The sequence below is a fragment of the Ruditapes philippinarum genome, unplaced genomic scaffold (genome assembly GCF_026571515.1).
Source record: "Ruditapes philippinarum isolate M1 unplaced genomic scaffold, ASM2657151v2 ctg188_1_1_1_1, whole genome shotgun sequence".
NCBI lineage: Eukaryota > Metazoa > Mollusca > Bivalvia > Venerida > Veneridae > Ruditapes > Ruditapes philippinarum.
In genome coordinates, this window is record NW_026853980.1 from 393,684 (window position 1) to 418,057 (window position 24,374).

Below are 24,374 nucleotides of genomic sequence, written 5' to 3' on the forward strand. Positions count from 1 at the left end.
TATTTTATGCTATTCGAAATGACAATAATCGTTTTTTTCTCATCATGTTTGTTGATTTGATTTATTTTTTTAGTATAGCGTAAGGTTTTGATGTATTTGTTGAGTAAAGTATTGAGGTTGTGATATAGTTTTAAATAGTGTAAAGTTTTGATAAATTTTTGAATATAGTGAAAAGCTTTGATATTTTTTTGAATGTAATGGAAGGTTTTGATGTATTTGTTGAGAATAATGTAAGATTTTGATATATTTGTGGAGTATAGTGTAAAGTTTTTGATATATTTGTTGAGTATCGTGTAAAGTTTGATAATATGATTATTATTTTTGTTAAATAAAGATTGAAGTTTGACATATTTGTTGGAAAAAGAAGAATGTTTTGCTAAAAGTGACTTTATTCAAGGTCTCTAAACAGAAAAAATGCTGTTGTTTTTGTAATTTGAAAACGCAATATCGCGTATACCCTTGAATGTCTCTGTTGTTAGTTTTCGACGATAATTAATGCTGTATATCATAAACAAAGGAACTGGGGAGCATACTGGTTATAATCTTTGCACCAAATCATGCATCTTTATCACTTCTTTACCACAATCAACGCAAAAATACAAGCTTTCTATCTAACCACGTGCCCCGCCGGTGCACGTGTTTCTAGATTAGTTGAACGGGTTATTGGAGTACCATGCACTCTGTTTGTAAAATCTTTACCACCATGCGCAGGAATGCCTTCATGCGTGGTAGACGTTACGCAATATTTCATTTGAATATCTTTCTTTGTTATGCAAATGTCTGGTTTGTAAGAAAAACAAAAAATATGAAAGAAAAAAAAAAATGCTCGTATTGCAAACGGAGATTTATTGTATTATTTAGTTTATAATGATTATGATAGAAACAACATTGAAGTTTTGTTTCACACCGGTTTCAAAGAATTCAAGGCCCTTTCTTTTTAAGTGCGCGTAACAAGTTCAAAGTATAGATGGTGGTGGTGGTGGTGGTGGTAGTGGTAGTTTATCCTCCGGATCACGGAGGTAAGCCACTTTGAAATCACCAGAGCAGAGGTCAGCATCGCTCCTTGGCAGGCTGTCAAGCGGTTTTTCCAGTACAAGTTACCTGAACTGATAACTTCTGTACTTGCCGGAGCGAAGGTACAGAGCGAATTAACTTTGAAAGAATTTTATAATCACAACGGAGGTGACCTGAGCCGTCCAGGAATCAAACTCGGGTCGCCATATTCACAGTCCAACGCTCTACCGGACTGATTCTTAAAGTACTTGAAAATATTAACTGCAAACAATTTCGAAACAGGGGATGCATGATTACAGTATTCGTGTGGTCATCTGGTAAACCGGCTTACTGTAAAGGATACCGTTAAATGTCACAAATGAAAATCAAATATCCCTTTTAATGTCACAAATAAAAATTATCCCTTTTATACTGCACAGGTTAGTATGAATAGAAACGTGTTCATGTTAAAATGTACGTGTGTGTTTCTTTTGATTGAAACTCTCAAAACGTAGGTTTCTAAAGGTATTTACCTGATATTGCTGGTCAATTCCATTTTACAAATTAAGTGGTTTCAGCAGGTCAAGTCTAATGTACAAATTCAGTGGTATAGAGCAGGTCTAGTTTAAAATTCTAGTGCTGTAACATGTAAGGTCTAGGATACAAAATTTAGTGATATAACAGGGCAAGTCTAGGGTATAAATTAAGTGGTGTAAAAAGGAACATCTAGTACAATGCATTGCCAGGTCTAGTATACAAATTTAAAGGTAAAGCCGGGCAAGTCTAGAAATCAAATTTAGTGGTAAAACAGGGCAAGTTTTAATTATAAATTTATTGGAATAACAGTACAAATTAAGTGATATAACTTAGCAAAATCAGTCGCTCAACAGGGCAAATCTAGTTTACACATTTAATGGGGGAAAAGTTAGTGGTACAACAAGCCACATCTAGTATACAATTTGAGTGATATAGAAAAATATAGAATATAAATATAATGGCATGGCAGATCAAGTATTACAGAATAGGCCAAGTCTTACATACAAATTGAGGCAAAGTTTGTGTACAAATTGAATGGTATGAGAATAAATCCTCACTTATTTAAGACTTCTAGCTTATTTATCACCTCTTAATTATACAAAACTTCTTTACTTTACATATATTTATTATTTCAAAAACCTTTACAGTGCATAGTTTTTTCGCGGTTCAAGTAGAAACTGCTCTTTTTTTTATTTATCTCTTTATAATATAAACAGCGCACTATTTGGCATACAGTAGCCGAAAATTGAAACATAAATCAAGACAAGTTCTCGAATTTCCCTCGCTGACGGTAATTAGGTTGTTACTGTCAGCGCAATAATATATTTCATCTATAATTCTCACCTAGCCGTGTCGGAGGTCTTAATACCTCGGCAAAACATGTGAAATGTTAAATAAAAAAACAGTTTTATTTCCATGGAGCGTGGTCTTCATAATAAAATTTTAACACTTTTCATAAAAGATATTGTAAAATTGATAAAACTCGACAACGGTGTATTATATCATTTACTAATACCGCACGTTTGTAACGTCGCTTTTCATTGGATAATCGTGGCGTTAATATAGATTTATATACACGACTGCTGTCAATTTATGAAGGAATTTTCCTTTTTTGTCAAAAAGATGCTTGCATTATTATAAATTCGTTATACATATTTCTGACATGTTATATGGCCTTATATCGGACCATATAATCTTCAAAAATCTTTGTAACTAAAAAATATATTTAGACATGTTATAATATAACCCAGAAGAAACCAAAATTTAGCTTATATGACATGAAAACAAAAAGTTAATAAGCAGCAATATCAATTGTCAAAGGTCTAAATATTGAATTTTTTAATTTTGCATGATAGTTTGCTTTTATTGGAATTAAAATAAACCCATATATTTGCAGCTGCCGTGTATATTATCAGCTAATCTGACGGATTATATGGTAGAATATAAACAAACAGCAATTAATAAGCGATATAACCTGTAAAATTATTTACGAGAGTATAAGAGAGTAAATACAATTTTCTTTTTGAAATACAGCAGGCATATATATGAACGTAGCGATTATCCAATAAAAAGTGACGTTACAAACGTGCAATGACAAATGAAAATTAACGTTACACATTGTATCAATTCTTACCTTTGTGTCTTTATTTTTCACTTGTAAGAAAACTTTTGCAAATGTATTTCATGTATCAAAAATATGAATGTTTTTTTTTTATTGTTTGGTATTATTTATTTCATTTCATTTCATTTCATTTCATTTCACTTCACTACATTTCATTTCATTTCATTTCACTTCATTTCATTCATTCATTCATTCATTCATTCATTCATTCATTCATTCATTCATTCATTCATTCATTCATTCATTCATTCATTCATTCATTCATTCATTCAATTATACATTCATTCATTCATTCATTCATTCAATTATACATTCATTCATTCAATTATTCAATTATTCATTCATTCATTCATTCATTCATTCATTCATGTAAAACCAAACAGAACAGTGAGTTTCTTGTGATGTCTATACGGGTGGTCCAAATAGAACACCATAGTTTCGATTATCATCACATCGGAGTCTTTTTCAAAAAATGTTCTTAGAAAAACGGTCTAATTTATTTTTTGTGTAAGTACAATAAATAATAAGTATTCTTAAATGTTGATAAATGTGTTTGGAGGCTAATTTGACGCCGGCTGTCTGACTGGGTAACTGATAAGCCCAGTGATAGATGCTAGGATGTGAATGGAATATCTCACAAGCTGGAAGTACTGTTTTGTTGAATAAATATGCCAAAGCAGTCAGTGGCAGATATAAGGCGCTGGGAATCATTGAAAAATGCACACTGAAAAAAATCTTGACATTTTCTGTACAAATACACAGCGTATATAAATAAATAAATAACACATCCTCTGAAATAACGCATTAATAAAGCGTATAAATAATGAGGTGTCAAATTGGCAAATATTTGATACATTAGTTTTTCGGATATAGATGTTTCCTGCCCAGTTTTTTGTGTGTGATTTTATCATTTTATCTCTGTCTTTTCAAATGTACAAATTCTTTAAGATTTAGAATTTTTTGCACGATTCAGTCGTAGCTCATATGAAACCTGCAAACTTATAGGTCGTGAGTTCGATTCAATGTGTTCCAATTTTAAAGTACTGATTTAATATCTCGGTGAATCCGGCTTGAACCGGCGTCTCGTAAACAACCTTTTGATTGATCCGGAAGCTGCTATATCCATCAAAAACCATTAAATAACAGGCATAATACTTAAGGGACCGCCCGGATGCGAATATCGGTACCAGAATGCTTAAATTATTGTTATGTATACTTTTCCATTATTCAAAATGCATTTCTTTCTCTCCTGACCATGTTTGCTACAGTGCCTCGTGATTACTCTTGTAGTAACAAGACCTCTGTGTTGGGTTTCATTTTATGGGCATGCAAAAAAACAAAACAAAAAAAACTCGGACTAGAAACAATTTACAAATTTTTATCAAATAAATGTTCTTAATCTTTCGGAAATCGTTTTCATACTCTATAACTTTTATCTGGTAGATATCACGGTTATTTCGATATATAACACAGTTTAATAGAATCTTAACAAGCGTTTGATTGACTGCGAGTAATTGACTACATCATAAACGCAGCAGTAATAAATTACCGTAAGTGTGGATCTACTTTCACGGAGTAATACACTTTACATCAGCCTAAGTGGTTTATGTAACCCTACACCAGAAAATGTAAATCTCAGATATTCGAGAAATTTCTTGGAGGTTTTTGCTCATGGCACTTATACAGGATTTTGAAATTAACCTGAAAAATTCTATGATAACACGATGTACATCTGTTAAACAAACAGATAAAATGGAGATAGAGAAATCTCGGAATAGATGGCGAAACACAATGTTTATTCTGTGCCTATCGGGCTAGGGTGGAGTAACATGCCTTTTTCATTAGAGGCATTGTCAAGACAAACAGAAAAAGCAATGAGTAACTAATTGATGCAGTTTCCTTGATTGAAGATTCAATGTATACATTCTAATAAGATATATTAGACCTTACATCAATGCGCTCAGTTCAAATCGGCCGTCAGTAACTTCCTGGGCGGACCGGACATATTATACCTTACCCCAATGTGCCCTGTCTATACATTATGTAAGTTTTTTAAGTATCAAGTCGGACGTCAGTGACTTCCTGAGCGGACCGGACACTATTATCTTTGTATCGGACCACTTGATTTAGTGGTGTATAACAGCTGCGGGGATTTTACTATTTAAATCCTGGGACAAAATGACTGAAGCTTTTTTAAAATGTCCTTTAAGCAATATAATTTCTGTCCATAGAACTCTTACCATTTTGTAGTAACGTGTGGTATCATATAAGAAAAAGAGCACATTTCTTTGGACCTCGTATCATAATAGTGACCATGCAGTAAGTCGACCTGCAAACTTTATATAGACCTACGCATTTTGGAACAATTTTCCATTCGCTAATCAGAAATCATGCCAACTATTAAATGTCGGAGTTAATTTGGAAAACAAGTATATGATGATTCTTTTATTCCGAATCGTTCCCGTTTCTGTTTCAACTTAAAAAGGGCCTTAGTAGTTCGTTATTACAATGTTGGATTTGGTTTAGAACAAATACGGTATCGAGGGAGCACTAATCTCTATATGTTGAACAGAATATGTGCCAGAGTTGAATGTAAATATTTGGATAGGACCTTCTTACATGGTAAATAAATGGTCTATATTTTTGATACATTTTAGATGTAAAAATGGCATGTCCTACGCCATGTTTGCTCTAAAACTACTAAACATAATAATATAATAAACATTTACATACCAACAATTAATTGCGAGTTTCAGGAGGTAGTCATCAAACTTTGCTTAGAACTGCCACTATAATTAATATAATCATTCGTTTTTTACCGTATACGCGTGCAGGTGTTCCATTGTAAATTCAGTATGGTGGGGTGTAAGTGCTATCTTCAGGAATCTCTTCCACATCGACTTGTTGTTGCCCCGACTCATGTGCTTTAAGTCGCAAGAACATAGCATCCAAAGTAGCAAAATTGACACCGGTTAAAAGTTCCGGAAATTAAATCGTTTTGTTTATTGTTTGACCAGTCCAAACAAAATGTCATGGGTCATAATGGGATTGTTAGTATAACCGAACTTTTAATGTTTCCGTTCTGTCTACATCTGCGAAATGATATTAAGCCATGGAAATAGTTCCAAAAATGACCATTACATTCATTGTTTTAACCATCGATTATGACAAAGTAAAATCTATTAATGTTTTGTATGTATGGTTTAATTCCTTAAAAATTAGCTTCTATATGCGTAAAAAACATTTTTTTCGTTTTGACAAGATACTTGTCGTGAAGGACGAACGACAACTCTGCTTGGATTTGTAAATGAGATCAAGATTGTTACATCTTTAATACATTTGTATTTTGAGGTATTTGTTCCGAATTGTATCTTATCTTTTCGATATTACATCGCAATTTTAACAGGATATAATATTTCAAGTTGCGTCTACCTCAAATGTCCATGCACGTGCCATTGCACACTATAGGTGGCGCGATAGCTCAGTTGGTTAGACCACTGACTGTCACTCCTGAGGTTCCGGGTTCGATCCTGGGTAACACCCTTGGGATTTTTCAGAAACACTTTCAGTGTTTCCCACCTAACTAGAGGTTTACTGGTACGAAACCCAGGTAATCCTCGCATGTATCAGTGCTATACACTGGGCACGTAAAAGAACCAAGGAATCTATTCAATAAGAGCTAGGGACTGGTTCCCGGATTTCCTTGTATCTCAAAGCTGTCTCTAGTGTCTGCTGAGGTGAGGACCCTACTGGAAATAAGTGCTTGCATTTTTGTAGGTTATCCTTGACGCCGGGTCTAAAGAAAAGCTATCAATCAATCAATCTATCCACAAATTGGCAATGACTTCGAAAAAAGTAAATATCTGTCATGCTGACCGGAAGTAATTTTACAGCGCGTGCGTATGACAAGTCCATCACATGACTCACAATCTAGACTGATTCACGACCGACAAATTGATTTAATGAGGTTACTGGCTAGAAGCGGAATAAAATGAGAACTGTCAATTTAATAATAATCAAATTTTGCTCGTTTAATGCATATTCTACATGCGAGCAAAAATAATGACCGGAAGACGAAGAAATTTAAGGCATAAATTTTCAAGAAAATATGCGCATTTCGGTCTTACTCAGTCCGTTGCGCTTCCGCCGATGTCGCTATAGCTTCGTCAGATTTATATTCGTTCCTTTCTTCGTTCATTAACTGGACTTTCTTTGTTTATTGATATATTTCTGAATAACTCATGTGAAATTTTGTAAATAATAAGATTACTTGTTATGGGTTATGCCAAAGTCTTCAAGGTCAATGTCACACTGAATAGAGAAAAAAAATATGTAAAAGGAGGATTGACATCTGGCTCTTGGGAACAAAAATATAATTTTATGGATGATGTTACAAATTGGTGCTTTTGACTATTTCTTTTATTTCTTTTTGTAAAAAAGAGGACAGAAGGGGAAAGATGGATAGCAAATATTTGAGCATTTCTTATTTTAAAAAAATGGATGCGCCAGTCAAAGTCATCATAAAAATGATTTCTAGCATGTGGCATACAAAACAGAGTCATGTTTCCTTCGGTCTAAATTATGCTAGTTAATATGAATAATTCAGGGACCCCCACCGCGTTCTGTCCATCTCAATTAATGAACATTTCAAACGAAATTAGTTTTCGACTGCCTAGTTTTATTAGTACTTGAAATATTTTTCTCCACTTCCAAACCACAGCTTTTTTGTTTTGTATAGTTGCGTGCATCGGGGGAGAAAAAAGAACAAAGGTTTTTTTCTGTCAGTCTTTCCGTTATTTTACTAGAATCGGTTCCCATTGTTTTCGCGAACTGTCAATGTTCAAGCACAAAACAGAACAGTAAATTTGAACCCTACACACGTGGCAAATACCTCGATTTCGGACACCATTATTTGGGCAGATATTAATTCTTCGTTAACTGGCGTAAATTACTTACAAATTTAATGCACAACACTGAACAAAAACTCTAAATTAATTTATGTTGTTGTTTTTCAACAAATTACATGTATAGTCATACTATTACTAAAAAGTAAATCATTTTCAACAAATCCATATTGGAAAAAAAACATGTGTAGACGTAGCTGCATTTGTGACAATGAAAAAAAAATCAACAGTTCAAAGTATTTAGTTTGTGGAAAGGAATTCTAGACACACAAATGACTAGCATAAATGTACTAGTTTCATATATTATTAATTGGAAATACGTTCGTCCAATGGCAATTGTACAATTGATGACACGTGGTTTTGCCCGTTTTAAATCAATCTAAGGCAGTCTTGTCCGCCCTGTAAAAACCTTGTTTGTTATATTGAAAATAAAAAAAATAAAAAATATAAACGAAGTCTGTATCAAAGAGATGATTTAAATTCTAAATTAGCTAATCTATTAGCACATCTTTAAGTGATTTTTTTTTTGTTTCTTTTTCTTCCCCAACGTGATTAAATATTTAATACGAACCCAGTATCGGCATTTTCCTTTCTTAGTAAAGGCCCATTTCGTTAATGCCCCAAGTATAAAAATATCATTGTTCTCGCACAAACATCCTGTTTTTGATGTCCTTTGTCCTTCCTTTCTTGTCATTTTCCTGTTTGAAACTCTTGAATTATTAAAGATGTTGATGATGAAGTGTCTTGTCTGTTTTGATGTTTATGAAGTTTGTCACTAAGATATGGTCGAATGTTAAATCATCCGAAAATGAGAGTATTTTGTTTTTCTTTTTCTTTTTTAAAGCTAAATTAATATTGCCTTAAGAGGTGTTTTCAAAGAACGCTTTGAAAATGAAGAGTTGTTTGTTTTTAAGACGCGCCTTTTAAAAATAAGTGCGTATTATTTACTTTATTATTGTATTACTACGCTGAATTCACGATTTATCCATGGTGGGCGTGTCTTTGTTATTAGATTTTTGAAAGTGGCAATTCTAGATAATATAATACAAGACTGAAATTTCAAAATTGAGCTAATATTTAGAGAATGAACAGATGATTCTATACTGGTATTTACTTGAGTTCCATATTATTAAGCTGAATTCGCGACTCATTCATGATGGGCGTGTCCTTAAGGTTTTGAAAGTGGCAATTCAAGGCAATTCAAGTATAAAATTCTAAAATTGAGCTGACAAGAATATACAAGCCCAACATAACTTTACTGTTACAATAGATGTATATATTTTTCGAATGTTTATTTGAATATATAGAGGATATGCAAGTATTTTGTCTATAAATGCGAGATTTATTTTCATCGAGTGGTATGAACATACATATTTCAAGAGTGGCGGTAGCCACGAGTGAAATATGATAATGTTCGTACCACGAGGTGAAAACAAATTCCATATTTGTAGAAAAAAAAAGAATTTTCTCTTCATTATAATTTATACTTTTTCTATCCTTTGACTTTCCAATTCGGAAGACTTTTCACACCAGTGAAAATCTCTTCTTTTACGTATAATCGACTTGAAAGGTATTTGTTTAATTAAAACATAATGTATATATTAAAATAATAATAGCGGCTATAATCATAGAACAAAAAAAATATATGGTCATTTCACCTTGCACATCAAAGACAACGATAATTATCAAGCCGGAAATTAGTGTCCGCCAGTACGAGGACGATAATAAAGGACTGGTCAGTTGTTTACCTGGAAACGGGTAGAAAATTGCTTTTAATAGACATATAATAGACTTGTTTATGAATTCAAAGATATGGTCATCCATTTTGGTTATCTAAATATGACACTAGCGGCAGGAGTCAAAAGAAAACATAATGGAAAAGTGTAATCAGCCGTATTAATGTAAAAATTATTTTTGTAAATGTGCCTGATAAAACAAAGACTGTTACTTTAGCTGTTTATTTGAGCTTTCGCTCATTTCGTATATACAGAGCTCGTTTATAAGCTTTCAGATTATCAATAATTGTAATTATAATAATAATAGGCCCAATATGCCCCAGAAACGAATGAATTTTTACTTCCCAATAAATACTTTAAAGGCACATTATGCCTAAAGAAACGAATATATATTACTTCTAAAGAAAGGGCAAACATATTTTTGTAATATTTAAATAACGGTTTGAAAGCCTGTTAGATGCTTGTTTCCTGAAACAGGAAGCACTTAATGTGTAATAATTTGGCACAAAAGTAACAAAATGTAAACAAAGTTGTTGTTTTTTTACTTCCATACAAAATACTAATTTACTATAACTGTACTAATTGACAAGAAGCATCATAGGAATAACATGGACCAGGTAGCAGGCCAATGAGTATCTTTTCTTTTGAAACTATAAAAGAACACTGAAAATAAAAGCTATTATGAAATTTCTATGGCAAAATGGGCCTTTAAAGTCGGTACATGAGATAGAATAGGCTATCAATCTCGCGCTGTTATAGCTCATTTATACCACAAAAGCTCATAGATTTCTTAAAAGCGCCTGCAAGTCACGTGTCTTGATGCTTGAGACACGTGGTACATTCATGGGTGTTTTAGCATCCATAACTTATCAAGACCGGAGTGTTATTTGGTTCTTTAGCCACTACATACTTTAAATAGATCTAGATTTGTTCATTAATACTTGTATTCCTTCCATATTAAAAGTTATAATGACCCTGTGCTTTGGAACTTCTTGTCAAGTTGGCAGTTGGAAACCTATATGTCATTACAGTATTTTATATAGTTAAAATGTCTTTCCTTTTTATACAAAAAGAACATTACGAAAATAGGAACCAAATAATGCAATAAATACTAAGTTAGATGTCATGAAAAATGACTTGGCATTATTCATATACGCAGACCTACTTTTACATTGTATTATTTCAGCCCCAAAGTGGAGTCTACTAGAAATGGCACCGGTCGGTGCTAGACAGGCTTATCGCAGTTTGTTTGACGAGGGTCGATACGTTAGTCTTGCATGTCTTAAATTTGTCAAAATTTTGACAAGGTTTCAAGCTAGTTATATGAAATATTTTGTCCGTTCAAGTAGTATCAGTAGTATACCAGATGGGAACAAGAAAAGCATTGATGCAAAGCATCAAAGGGCGACGCCAAAAGAATTTGATCCAGGTTTGCGCCTAAATACTTAACAAAAGATGTGTACTTTATAGCAGTACCATTTCATGTGACCTGGAGGCTTGGCCCAGTTTATGTTGAAACTTAAACCAAAAAGAATAGACTCTGTCTTGCCAAGATGCAAAGACAATTTATAGTCAATAAACCAATCTTAAGATTTACTTTACCAGATACAAGGATACCTGAGTCATCATCATATAATGACAGGCACAAGTATCACACCTGGGAAGAAAAAATATGACCAGATTAATAAAAAATCTGTGTTCATCTTAAAAGTGTCAAAAACCAAAAAAAAAATGTAAATAATGACCCCCTTTAAAAATATACTATTAACTTAAAGTATATTTTTAAAGGGGGTCATCATTTACATTTTTTTTTGGTTTGTGACACTTTTAAGATGAACACAGGTTTTTTTATCAATCTGGTAATATTTTTTCTTCCCAGGTCTGATACTTGTGCCTGTGCATATAATAAAAGCTTATTGCTTAGGGTTGCAGACATGTCATACATAAAAGAGGACCTAAAATGAACATCAGGGGGACACCATAGGTATTCAGAGAGAAGGAGTACCAGCCACATTCACCAGCTGCTATCATAGATAAGACTTGAACCATGCAAGAATGTCATTACATATGGCAGATGCTTGAAGAGATGAAGAAGAAGAAAAAAGAACTTCTTCATGTGCAGTTTAGTGTGATCAACTGTACCAAAATGCTTTTTGTAGATTTAAAAGTATCAAGCAAAACTGCCTTTGTCCATTTCAAATTAAATGCAATCTATTAAATGAATCAAACATGACTGTGTCAGTTGAAAAACCACTTCTAAACCCTGACTGAAACTGCCTGATCATGACTCGAACCCATGACTTTCAGAAGACCAACTGAGCTATCGGGCCGGCTACACATTTTTCTCTTTAATAATGAAACAGTTCTAAACCTAAACCTTTTCCCCCACTATATTGATTCATGTACTTGAATTTCTGATGTTTACAGAGCATAGTGAATTAAACTCATGGTTATTTGCAGTAACAGGATGAGAAAAACTTTCAGCTTGACCAGAACTCAAACCTGTGACCCACAGAATAATGTACCGCGGCTGTAGCGATTGAGCTATCTGGTCGCTTACACATTTTCTCCCCTAAATAGTGAACAGTTCTAAACCGTGACAGATATTTAGATTTTTAAATTAACAGATAATTAATTCTTAATTAATAAATAAGAAAAAAAAAACCTTACATACTCATAGTCTTAATTAAAATAACAATTTATGTAATTATTATTGTATAATTATTTTTACTAAAAAGGGCTAAGACAGTTATTGGTTGTGCCATTATTTATAACAGGTCAATTTGAAAGAGAATATAACTGTGCTAATACATGTACAATATCTATGATAAGAAATTTTATGAAGGCTGATTTGTATTTTACATCAAGGGCACCGGGCAAAAACATGAAAATGCAACAAATGAACCACTTTGTGGTAGATTGTATTTTCATGTTTTCATCTGGCGCCCGGTTACTTTTTGTATTTTGTTGGTTTTCATGTGGCACAAATCACCCACTATAAAATTTAGTGTACAAATTTATTCAAGGACAAGTATCAATCTACTCTATGAAAAGTCTGTTGTCGGGTTGACTCAGGAGACCTGGAGATTGAGACCGGTGTCCCTCCATTACAAATAGATAAGGCAGAAGCTGTCCTTTTCAAACTATGCACATGTTAGAAAAAAATTAGAATAACTATTCAGAACATGATTTTTTGAGGCTTTATCAATTATATTGCTTGATCCAAGTTTCAGGACATTTTCAATCAATACATGAATTATCATTTATAACTTTAAATGAAAGTCTCATCTCTTTAATAATAATGACATAACTGCAACTCTTTAAATTCAGAAATATTATAAGTCTCATCATACCAATATACTAAGATATAAATGTATGCACATAACATTAATAATTCAAAGTTTCTATTAAATAAATATGAAATATTGGGTATATAAAGCCAGTAAAAGTATATATATATCAATATTCACTCATCAGGGCCTCTATGCTTTTGATGACCTTACAACTGGTAAATTTTATAAAACAAAAATTGTAATCAATACCTAAGATAGACAGAAAAGAACAAATAATTTAGTAAACATGAGTTACTTCCCCTTGAAATAAAGAAAAACATGAAACCCAAAAGAACACCCTAAACATCAAAATTAATAAATGTTGCAGGCTCATTTTAATTATGCCATGCAAATTAATGGTAAAGTATTCATAAAAAAGTAGATGGCCATGTGACAGCAGTAATTGCAGAAAATCGGATAGCTGTCAACATCCGGATACTGGTACACTTTGTAAAAACAACCATTCTGTTCAACAGATAAACGTAATATGGATAAAATCAATAGGATAATCTTTACAACAGTCCATTACCTATCCTAATACTCATTTGCAGGTGAACTTTCTTCTTGTAGGAAAGTTTTGAAAATATATAAATGAATGAGCATCAATGTAGACCACAACGATATTCGAAATCCGGGTTTTAGTATTGTCAATAAAACAAAGGGACAAGCTGTTAATCTGAGCCTGCAATTTCGTGAAAATAATATCACAATGCACATGCTTTTTATATAAAGTTATTAAATACAAATATAACAACATATTTGTTTACTTGATTTTTACGAATCAAAATAAATATAATTAACACAACATGAAATTAACTGCTAATAATAACAGCTCCTTCCATAGGCCAAAATAAAAAGTATTCCAGAAAAGACGACGCCGCTCACCGGCGTCGCCAATTAAGGCACTTAAAGGATAGAGCCGGTGAATAAGCGGATTTTAGACACGGTGATTTTGTCTAAATCCCGTACCTTAATCGGCTTATTACATCATAAATAACAGTTTTCTATTTTTATGAATGGTTTCACTTTTTGCTAGTCTTGTTTAATCCTTTTTTCCGTACAATACGACTACTGAACTTAAAAGATATACTGAACTGCAAAAGTAGACCTTTAAAAGTATTTTGCAACTCAGTTTAGTTGCAATATATAACATTATGAAATGACAAAACGGAAAGTCTGGGGTATTTACTTAAGGGGACAAACTAATTCTATTGTTTGAGAGTCTCTTTCTTTTTATTTCTCCCCACCTAATACATGTATACATAAATATCCGATATTTAACATGGTTCCGGTAGTTCTTTAAAATGTTAATCTACTGGTATCCGGAATCTATTTATATAATATATATAGCTCCATGATTTAACGTATCATGTTTCTCTTCTGTATAAATTACCTGTTCTATTCTGTTCTGTTCAGCAGCCTTTCATGCAAACCTGCCACATAATATTTAAATATTTTTTGATTTTGAAATATTTTAATAATATGTGGCAGGTTCTACAATCTGTATTGCTGTAAACAGTATATACTGCTTGAAGAATCAACATATGAACATTTTGATAGTATCAATCTTATTAAAGGGACTCCTATTAAAGGACTGTTCTGTTCTGTTCTTATATTAAAGGGGCTCCACTGAGGATATTTTAACATGATGGGACTGGATTTATTTTAGATTAATATTCTTTTTGATGAAGGTCTATACTAATAACTTGTGTGAAAAATATCAGATCATTCCTTTATTCCATTTTTCCAGGAAGGCTATTTCTTTTTTAAAAAACGACCCGAAATTAAAAAGCGTTGCAACGCTTTTTGCTCAAAATGAGCTGCGAATAACACAAAAATACGATATTTCAATTTATTTATGAGTATATTTCAACATTATTTTTGCATATCTTTCTGTTTTAAGTTTCCCACCTGATCTTTGTAAGAAACTGAAATTTTGTGCTTTTAGAGTTATCGGACCTCAATGCAGTTCCTTTAACAGAGCATTTTCTAGAGTCAAAAAGAAACACATTCCAAAATTATTACTTTTAAAAATGCAAATGTTTTGTTGTTATTATCTGTAAAAATTATCACGAGGAAATAATTTAAGCCATCATTACCCATTATTATAACTAATGACTTTTCAATCAGTTAAGAAACGATTCTGAAAGAAAAATTGTAATGATTAAAGTTTGACACGGTTTTGCCACACAGACCTAGGTGTGAAGGTTACTGCAGATTTTTATCATAATTCTATTAAAGAACAAAAGAAAATCACATGTCAACCCAGATCTTAATCGCAATTGACATTTTCACTATTAGTGTCAGTGTTTTAGTAAAAATGTCTCCAGTATTTTAATTTGCAAAACATAAACGCATTCAGGTGTAAATAAGTATAAATACTTAATAAATGAAACGTTAACGTAAATGGTAAATAAATACTCTAAATTAGCAGCTATCAAGAGTACTGTCTAAATCAACCTTCTGTGTGACATTGAACGTTTATAGCCACGGATAACTTTTGTATTTGTAAGTACTATATATTTTTTATTACTTATATACTTTACAAGTAATGAAGTATATAGACTGGGTCGAGGGAAATTAATGATTGCTTTTGTTTCGTGGCAATTGGTATAATTATAGCGAATCAGTATACACATGTATTTGGTATGGAAGTCAAAATACTATATTTACTTTGTTTATATTTTGCTACCTTTACGAGCATGCACAGCGCTACTTCATCAGTTGTTAAGCATGCCTTTAATCCGTTATTAAAACATATTAAACCTATGTATGATATTTTAAAGAATTTACAAAAAAATAAGGTTTCTCCTTTAAACGCTTCAGGAGCAAGATGATATAGGGTATAATTATCATTGTTTAACTGCCATGCAATCAAAACAACTTGACGGGTCTTATTCATTTTGTTTGCTCATCGGATGGCACATTATTGTTGTAGCTTGACCAGATGTTGATTAATCGGTCATCTTTTGATGCAGTTTATGAATGTATAAACAAACAGAAAACCAATCTCTTATAAAAACAATCATATCATGTAAACATTCGCAAAGAAAGGAAAAGGTGTTATTTTAAATACAAGCCATAATTCCTACTCTATTCTTGGATTACAAAAACACTTCTGTTTCAAAAAGTATTAAGATAACATGGTCATTTAACAACATTTTTGTATAATATCAAGTTAATATGCGAGTCTATTAGGATATATATGAGATGGCGATAAAACGTTATAACGCTTTATGTATAAAAATAAATCTCATACAGAAAACAAATGGCTTTGATGTTTATTGTCCAAAATTTAGCAACTTTTTTAGTACTCCAATCCACCCCTTCCCTCCCAACAAAAAATAAATAAAGATAAAATGAAGTTTAACATAAATTGTCGGCATTTCAATTATTTGATTGAAGACAAAAAAACGTGGCAAGTATTTGGCATTGGTCCTTACGGGATTCTTTCATGCATGCGATCATTAAAATAACATCATTGAGCTGTTTCGGGTTGCATTTTGTTTACAATGTACTTCCCATTGAATTTAAAAAAGTGTATATTTATTTATGGAAATCATGGAATCAATGTTGTTTAATTTTTTGACAAGCACTTATAATTGTTCCGAAAGGAGTATTATCTTAAATGCTACACAAAGCCGCTTACATCATAAATAAGCGTGTATGAACGTTATATCTTTAAGCCGCTTACATCTTCAATAATCTATATAAAATCTAATAACTACGCGACCTAATTAAGTCCCAGAAAGTCTGGGCGGCTCCTTATACGACAGTCCGGCTTTGACAAGTAACTAGTTAAGATCTTTGTATACGCTAAACATGGGCATATGCAAATGTTATTAAGTAGTTTATTTAATAATTGCTCGGAGTTCCGGCCATTTAATATTGCTTCACATTGTCGAATATTATGCAATATGTTTATGAAAATTGACAAGTATGTTTATACAAGGGGGCCTCTTATATAATAACAAGAAAACACTTAGAGATGGTCCGTAATCAATAAGATGTATGTTTGTTTACTCATTATCTGTCAATGTCTGCAGGACATCTTCAAACCTACAGCGTTATTGTCTACATACAACAATGTGCGCCATTAATTTAAAGCGAATAACACGTGCGCACGAACTTCTCACGGTGTGCTATTATGAACAACGTGATATAAGGAGTCCATGAGATTATTTCTTTCCGATAGTTTTTCAAAGGTTAACAGATGGATGTCCGCTTCCCTATAGCTGATTGCCAATGTTATCTCAAAGACCATGTCTTACAAGAATTGTCAATTTTGATACAAAAATTATTTTTGATCTTCTTGATTTTCACATGAATGAAAGCCCTAGTTATGATGGTGTTGTTGTTGCTGCTGCTGTTGTTGTTATTGATGTTGACGACGGAAAAGTTGTTGTTGCTCCTGTTGTTGTTACTGCTGTCACAGGGTGAGAAAAAATGTGCAGCCTGACCGGCACTCGAACCTAGGACCCTCGGAATACCATAAAGCGGTTTTACCGCCTGAGCTAACCGTCCGCTTACACACTACCTTCCCTAAATAGTGAATAGTTATGAACTGTGGGAATGAAGTAAGAAGGTCTCTAGGAAATCTCTTGTTTGTTTTTTTGTAATAAGAAACAAACAATACACGACCGTGAGATACTAACAAAGTTACTATGATGTTTATCGAAGTCCATACTTTACTGTTTGTTGACAGGAGGCCTGTGTCCGATAATAGATTACCAATCCTAAGTCATTATATAATGATACCTAGTGATTATGATAAGGTGGTCTCAACGTAGACTGTGTTGTTATAGATTTATCATTAACCTCCATTAAGACTCATGAAAAGAGAATGCCAGTTAATGATAGGACGTGATTGGAATATTACGTGCAGTTTTAATCCCTACCCAATACGCCCCTACCCCCTCTTCCCCGGGACAATAATAATAATAACAACAATAAAAATAATAATAACAACAACAATAATAATAATAATAATAATAACAACAATAATAATAATAACAACAACAACAACAATAATGATGATGATGATGATGATGATCTGGGTTTCAGGCTTTTGGTGTAAATTTGCATCAGGTGTCGTATTCCCATTCTTTTAAGAAAATATTTTCAACATGCAGGAACAATTTAAAAAGTTTTTAAAAGTAAGACAGCATGGTTGAGTAATGTTAAGTTATATTATACGATACAGCTGCTGTAAATATACATGGACTTACAACAGTTTTCTGTAGTCTTCAGTAACATACCAATCACATCTAATTAATTATTTCCACCTCGCGCCCATCACAGCGGATTAATCTGACATTTTACTCCCTTTGCTAAAATCTGTCACGCCACGTGTAGATTCCGTATTATTCAAAATAATAGCGCACATCCGGTTAACAGATACCTAGACTTATTTCAAATGGTATTTGTCGCTATTTTTATGATACAAAAACCCCACTTAACAGTCCAGCATCTGTATTTTACTTGTCATAGAGATGTGTCCAATTATGACGAGAAAGTAGTTCCTTTATGCACCGTTCGGAAGAAGTTTCTGTGACACCCCGCGGAGAAAATTAGAACCGATTAGATGGTAATTTCAACCAGCTTCGGTGCATGTTTTGTTCAGGGCTTTAAGTTGTCAAAATAAATTTGCCAAGTTTATTTTAGTTTCGCTAACGCATGTGGATATGTATCTAAATGCAAACAAAACAAGGCTTGCCATAGGTTTATGTCAGAGCTACCGTGTTTATTTTTACCATCGCAGTTCGTAGGTACAGAATTTCGAAATATCTAAACGATTGACGTATTAGACTACTCCTTAGTGATATTTTTTGCAACAACAACAACAAAAAAGCAGAAGAAATTAAAAAAGCATTTCTTTAACGGTCTCTCTAATTTTTTTCCCACTGAGATGCATATATATGCAGTGACATATAAAATTCATTAATTAATTAATTAAATTAATTAATTAATTCATTCATTCATTCATTCATTCATTCATTCATTCATTCATTTGACATTATTTTAACAGTATACTATTGAACAAATCACAGTTGGGCAGTCATTACTCATTGTTTCACAGATAAAGAGTGAAATGAACTTTAGCACGAACTGTCCGTCAATGTTTGCGACGCATCTGGGCCGGTTTTGAGCATGTTGGAACCGTTATGACGAAATCCTTTAACACTGACGCTGATCGTGTGATAAATACAATGACAAGTTTTTTGTTGCACATAGCAGGTCTTCATCACTCTTTTGTAAAAGAAATCAGTATTTTGTCAACTCTTTAAACGAGTGCAGACAACTTTAGTAAGTACATTGAACATCGTGCTAACAACATCGCGGATTAGTCAATGAACAGGTGCGTCAGCCGAATCAGAATTACAAATACTTTGACTAGATTAATCAAGCATTCCACACGATTTATATACGAAACAAATCACTTCTTGATCGCATTAAAAATTATAGTAAAGATGTGCCAGACATTAAGGACAGTTTCGACAAAGTTTTTGTCACAAAATTATAACATGATAATAGTTTTGCTTGTGCAAGTTTCGACACATTTTTTGTTACAAATTTTATTTTTATTTTCACATTATATTAGAGATAAAAAAAAATTATCTTTTTTTTTTATATTTTTTTTTATTTTTTACGGTAGTCAGTTTCAAGTATAGTAGAAAGCCAACTTGAACGACAAAATTAATAATAAATATCCCCCTAGAGACTTCCTACCATGGCAGTTCTATTTATTATCCTAGGATTTCTCAATAGATACTACAGATAGCTTGCATTTTTGCATCCTAAGTAAATATTCTGGCATGTTCAAACAAACATATTTCAATACGGTTCTATTTGGAAGGCGGATCATCTTTTTAATTGTTTTAAATAACCCAACGAAATGTCATTCAGTCAATGCACCGCATTTACCCCAAAGATACGGAATACTATGCAAATATAGTTTATGAAATACAAATTCAAGCATTATCATCTGTTTGCATTGACAAAAACCCGTCATACACTTCAGTCATGACATCAAATCAATGAGGGTCAATTTGGGGGGAGATCGTGCATGCACAACTGCTGCATTTCCGGATTAAAGACAGATTCAGAACAGATTCATGCATCAAAAAAAGCATTATATATGAATCACAGTATTTTTTTCATTTCCATGTTTAGACGACAGCATATGTAACATCTTTTTACATTTCAAAAGTTTTTTTCTTCAAAATTTCTTTTATATACAAACTTTTCACATTGAATTTATTTTGGATCAATTGTATGTTTTCCAACGTTTATAAAACATATTGCAACAGTGTTTGTTTCTTTTAAGAAATTTTTTCCTGTCCCGAGCCTCGTGTCTCTTTTCTTCACATGATGCGGCAATTTGCCGCTCATTGTCGCTCTTCTGTTGAAATTGTACTCTTAATTGATCGTTGGGTTCCACTAATCAATGTACTCTCAGCGGGTGAAACTTGTACCGACATTCCGGGCTCAAATATCGACCAAATCTTTAAAACAGTTCTTTTATTTGTCAGAAACTACCACAAAGTACTTCTTAAATATTACAAATTGTCGTTCTTCAGTTTTCAAAACCCTGTAAATTGGATGAAGGTGCGGGCGAGAGGGTGCTAAATTCAAATGAAAATAACGAAAAGGTGCGACATTTGTGCTCTCGCGATAGGACGAAAAATTAAATTGTTGAAATAAGCCGAATTTCATTGAAATTTTGAACAATGAGTTATAAAAGAGATTCATACGGTGTCTAAAGACCCGCTGATAGAGGGTCGACCTCATTAACGTGCGTTTTTTCCCTCTATATATTTTTGTGTGGAGAACGAAAAGATGTAATATAAATGGAATTATAAAAAGGGTAAAAAAAAATCTCAATAAATGTTTTAAAAAATTGATAAATAGATATGACCTACACTGAGCGACTCAAAACCCTACTTTTTTTCTTCTTTTTTTTTCAATTTTCATTTTTTTATTTTTTAAGAATACGTGAACTTGATGTATTTGTATCAACTTACATTGGCAGGACCTTTGTTATACAAAATGATTATTTCACCCTAAGTTGCATCAAAATGTAGAGTGAATTCTGTAATTTTTTTTGCTGGGTACAAGCAAACTTTCAATTTCAATTACTTGTGGTTTTGTATCAAAATTATAAGTGAAATATCTTGGGTTTTATTTTATTATTATTATTTTTGTAATTTACGTATTTTGTCCTGCAAGTCTAAAAGCTAAAAACTTTATAAAAAATACAATTACATAGTTTATCAAATGTAAATGTTAAAATTAAATGTTAAGACAAGATCAAAGAGGCGACTATGGGTTCAAATAGCTAGAGTCTATGCATCTCTTAGCTGCAGCAGGTGAGGTCGTTTTGACCCCTGGTGTTGCTTTGAAGTTTGTAAGGCCCGAGGTTAGCCAAAATCATCTTTCCTGTTTCGGCACCATATGACCTGTACTGTGTTAATGTGCCGTAAAACCAAACAAACCAAAACTGTCTCTTCAACATGCAGACTTTAAATTTATTTTAACAATTTATAAGTTTAACAAGTATGAATGTTATATTACAAGATCTACTGTCATATGGTAACATCAGCGTTATGTTTTGTCCAAAGTCATTTTGTTGTGTTGTTTTTGTTGTTGTTATACACAGCAAAAGAGTTCTGAATAAGTTTCTTATTTCTGTTTTAGTTGTATTTCTAAAGATTAATATATTGCTAAATTCCTTTTTTTTGCATTTATGTATGTAAATAGTAATAGCAAAAATAAACAAAACAAGTTGTATACATGTGTCCACTGTAATAGATAACAATGTACTCAAACTAAATGACCCATTATTCATTGCACTGGAAGTGTTTAAAGGCCCATAATGTCTCAGAAATGCTTTTATTTATTTTTATTTCTTTAAAGCTTTTTAATTTTGGTGTATTTTCAGTTGTTTAAAAAGTTACTCATTGGCCTATTACCTAAACCATCCTTTTCATCTGTTGCTTTTTAGAAATAAGTACAATTCAATGATTTTTTTTTGTATGGAAGTCAAACTACTACTTTGTTTATATTTTGCTACTTTTATAACACACTATTTCACAACTTTCGTTGATTTCCTTTTTCAGGTAACAAATATATAACATTCTCTTAAATAATTATTTAAACACTATAAAATTCATGTTTGAACTTTCTATAGAAGTAAAAAAAACAACATTTGTTTCTGTGGGGTCATGTGCCTTTAACACAATTTTAATTAGATAATTAATATATTAATGAAAGGGAAAAAATGAAAATGGCTAAATACAATGGGGTGGATACGACCTAATGATTAAGGTATTATTTCTAAGTATTCAAAGAACAGTGGGAGGGCCGATAAGTTAACAACTACAAAATTATGATAATACTTTGACGTTATCTCACATATCTATAAGATAATAAATAACTTGTCACGGCTATCTACTAATATAATCTAATGTTTTCTAAACAATATACCTACCTTTCATGTACATATCTTTACCTTATAGATAACGAGAAATGATGTAAAATAGAGATTATTTATATAAAAAGATAGATTTGAGCATATTTTGACAAGTTTATTAAACTTCTTTTATCATGTCATATTTTAACTATTTATCAAATAATCGACACAACAATACAACTTCTTATCGATTTTTTTTTTATTTTGTTTAGATTTTTTTATATACATGCGCCGAAAATTAATTTTGACGCTGCAAGAAAAATGACGACCTGTCGGTGTCATTATAGATGAAAGATTTTTTTTTCATAATAGATGAATGGGTTATCTTCACTTACTTATGATTATGTATATTAATGACATGTATGATAATTTTTGAATTATCTATAATCTATCATTATGAATGTAAAGATACATGTATTAGATGAATTATAAAATAAGCATTGTTTTAGAATTATTCTTATGCAAGGTACGGTACATACGACACTTTGCACATAATATTATGTAAATAAGATAAAAAACGTTAAAAGTGAATGGAATTCCAAACCTTTTATCTAAATTTGTAATATAGATATGAGAAATTTTCATTGATTAAATTGTATGCAACGGTAGAGGTATCTTTTCTTATCATATTCAAATTCAACATACACTTAAATTTTGAAGACAAAAAAAATATAATAAAATAAATAAAAACCTCTTGTTAAATCCGTTACTTTTTATTTTTTCAAATGACTTTGTACAACATATTTTTTATAAACAATATTATTCGACAGAGGAAAAAAAGTAATCATAGGACTTTATGGCATGCTTCGTAATTTATGAGCGGTGAGTTTCAGATGCAAGAGCGGGACGTTGCCACATAGCGCGTGTCGTTCTGGCGCGCATTAATTTTACTTCGATTGACGTAAAGTAACGGAATGCGTCACGTGGAATCAAGCTAATAATCTCTAAATACGCGCAAAAAGACGTGCAAAAATTTCTAGGATTCCATTTTTGTCATGGCATTATTATATAATAGTTACAAGGCGCGATTTCTTAGATAAAACAATCAGATAAACCCTTCATTGTTAATGGGCGCTGACTAAAACAAATAAACGGCGGCGAGAACTCATTGGCCTGGAGGAAAAAGAAATAGCTTCTGCTGTTTCTCTTTATATCATACGCAGAAGTTTCTTGTGTTAGTCTGTATATATGTGTGTGTTTGTGCAGGAATCTAAATGTGTGTTGGATATGATTATGTATTAAATTTGCTTGGACTTCGATTTATAGTGAATAAAATATAAAAATAATAATAATAATAGTAACGCGAGGCAATTTATCTACAAAAGGTAAATAAGATAAAAGATTAGTGTGTTCCTGGTATCAAGTGTTTACATTTAATGTAAAGAAACTAAATTGCATTTGTTTGTTTGTGTTTTTTATCAACGACATATTTTTTATACCTTCTCATATTTCTTAGCTTATTCTGTTCTATTAAAAACAAAGTTTGTGTATAAAAAGATCTCAAATGTTTTGAAAAACCAACCGTCATCTTAAACATAATCTAGGTTGAAGATATACACCCGACTTATCAGAATGATTTACTCTGTTTTCTTCTTTTTTTACCCCGTACAAACAACGATACAATATGACAAAGCTGTTGTAGTACATGTAATAATGCACGATGCTCAAATATAAATCATTTTTTTCTGACTTATTAAGCCATTCATTTTCATTTACGTCCAGTTTTGTAACAGAAATTATCTCTAAAATATCGTTTATCATTCAAATTAGCTTTTTTAG

The 24,374-nt window shown here is 32.1% G+C and overlaps 1 protein-coding gene across 5 annotated transcripts in view; it reads left to right on the top strand.

Annotated features, from left to right (window-relative positions):
- Nucleotides 1-24,374, top strand: part of LOC132738611 (frizzled-5-like) — a 55,033-nt gene that overhangs the window by 23,822 nt on the left and 6,837 nt on the right. The window contains exon 1 of one of the 5 annotated variants that reach the window (XM_060726163.1): nt 23,899-23,920. The exons of the other annotated variants lie outside the window; for them this stretch is intronic. The gene's annotated coding sequence lies outside the window, so the exon portion shown is untranslated. Of the gene's footprint in view, nt 1-23,898; nt 23,921-24,374 lie in introns of those variants that run through there. 5 annotated transcript variants of the gene reach the window in all.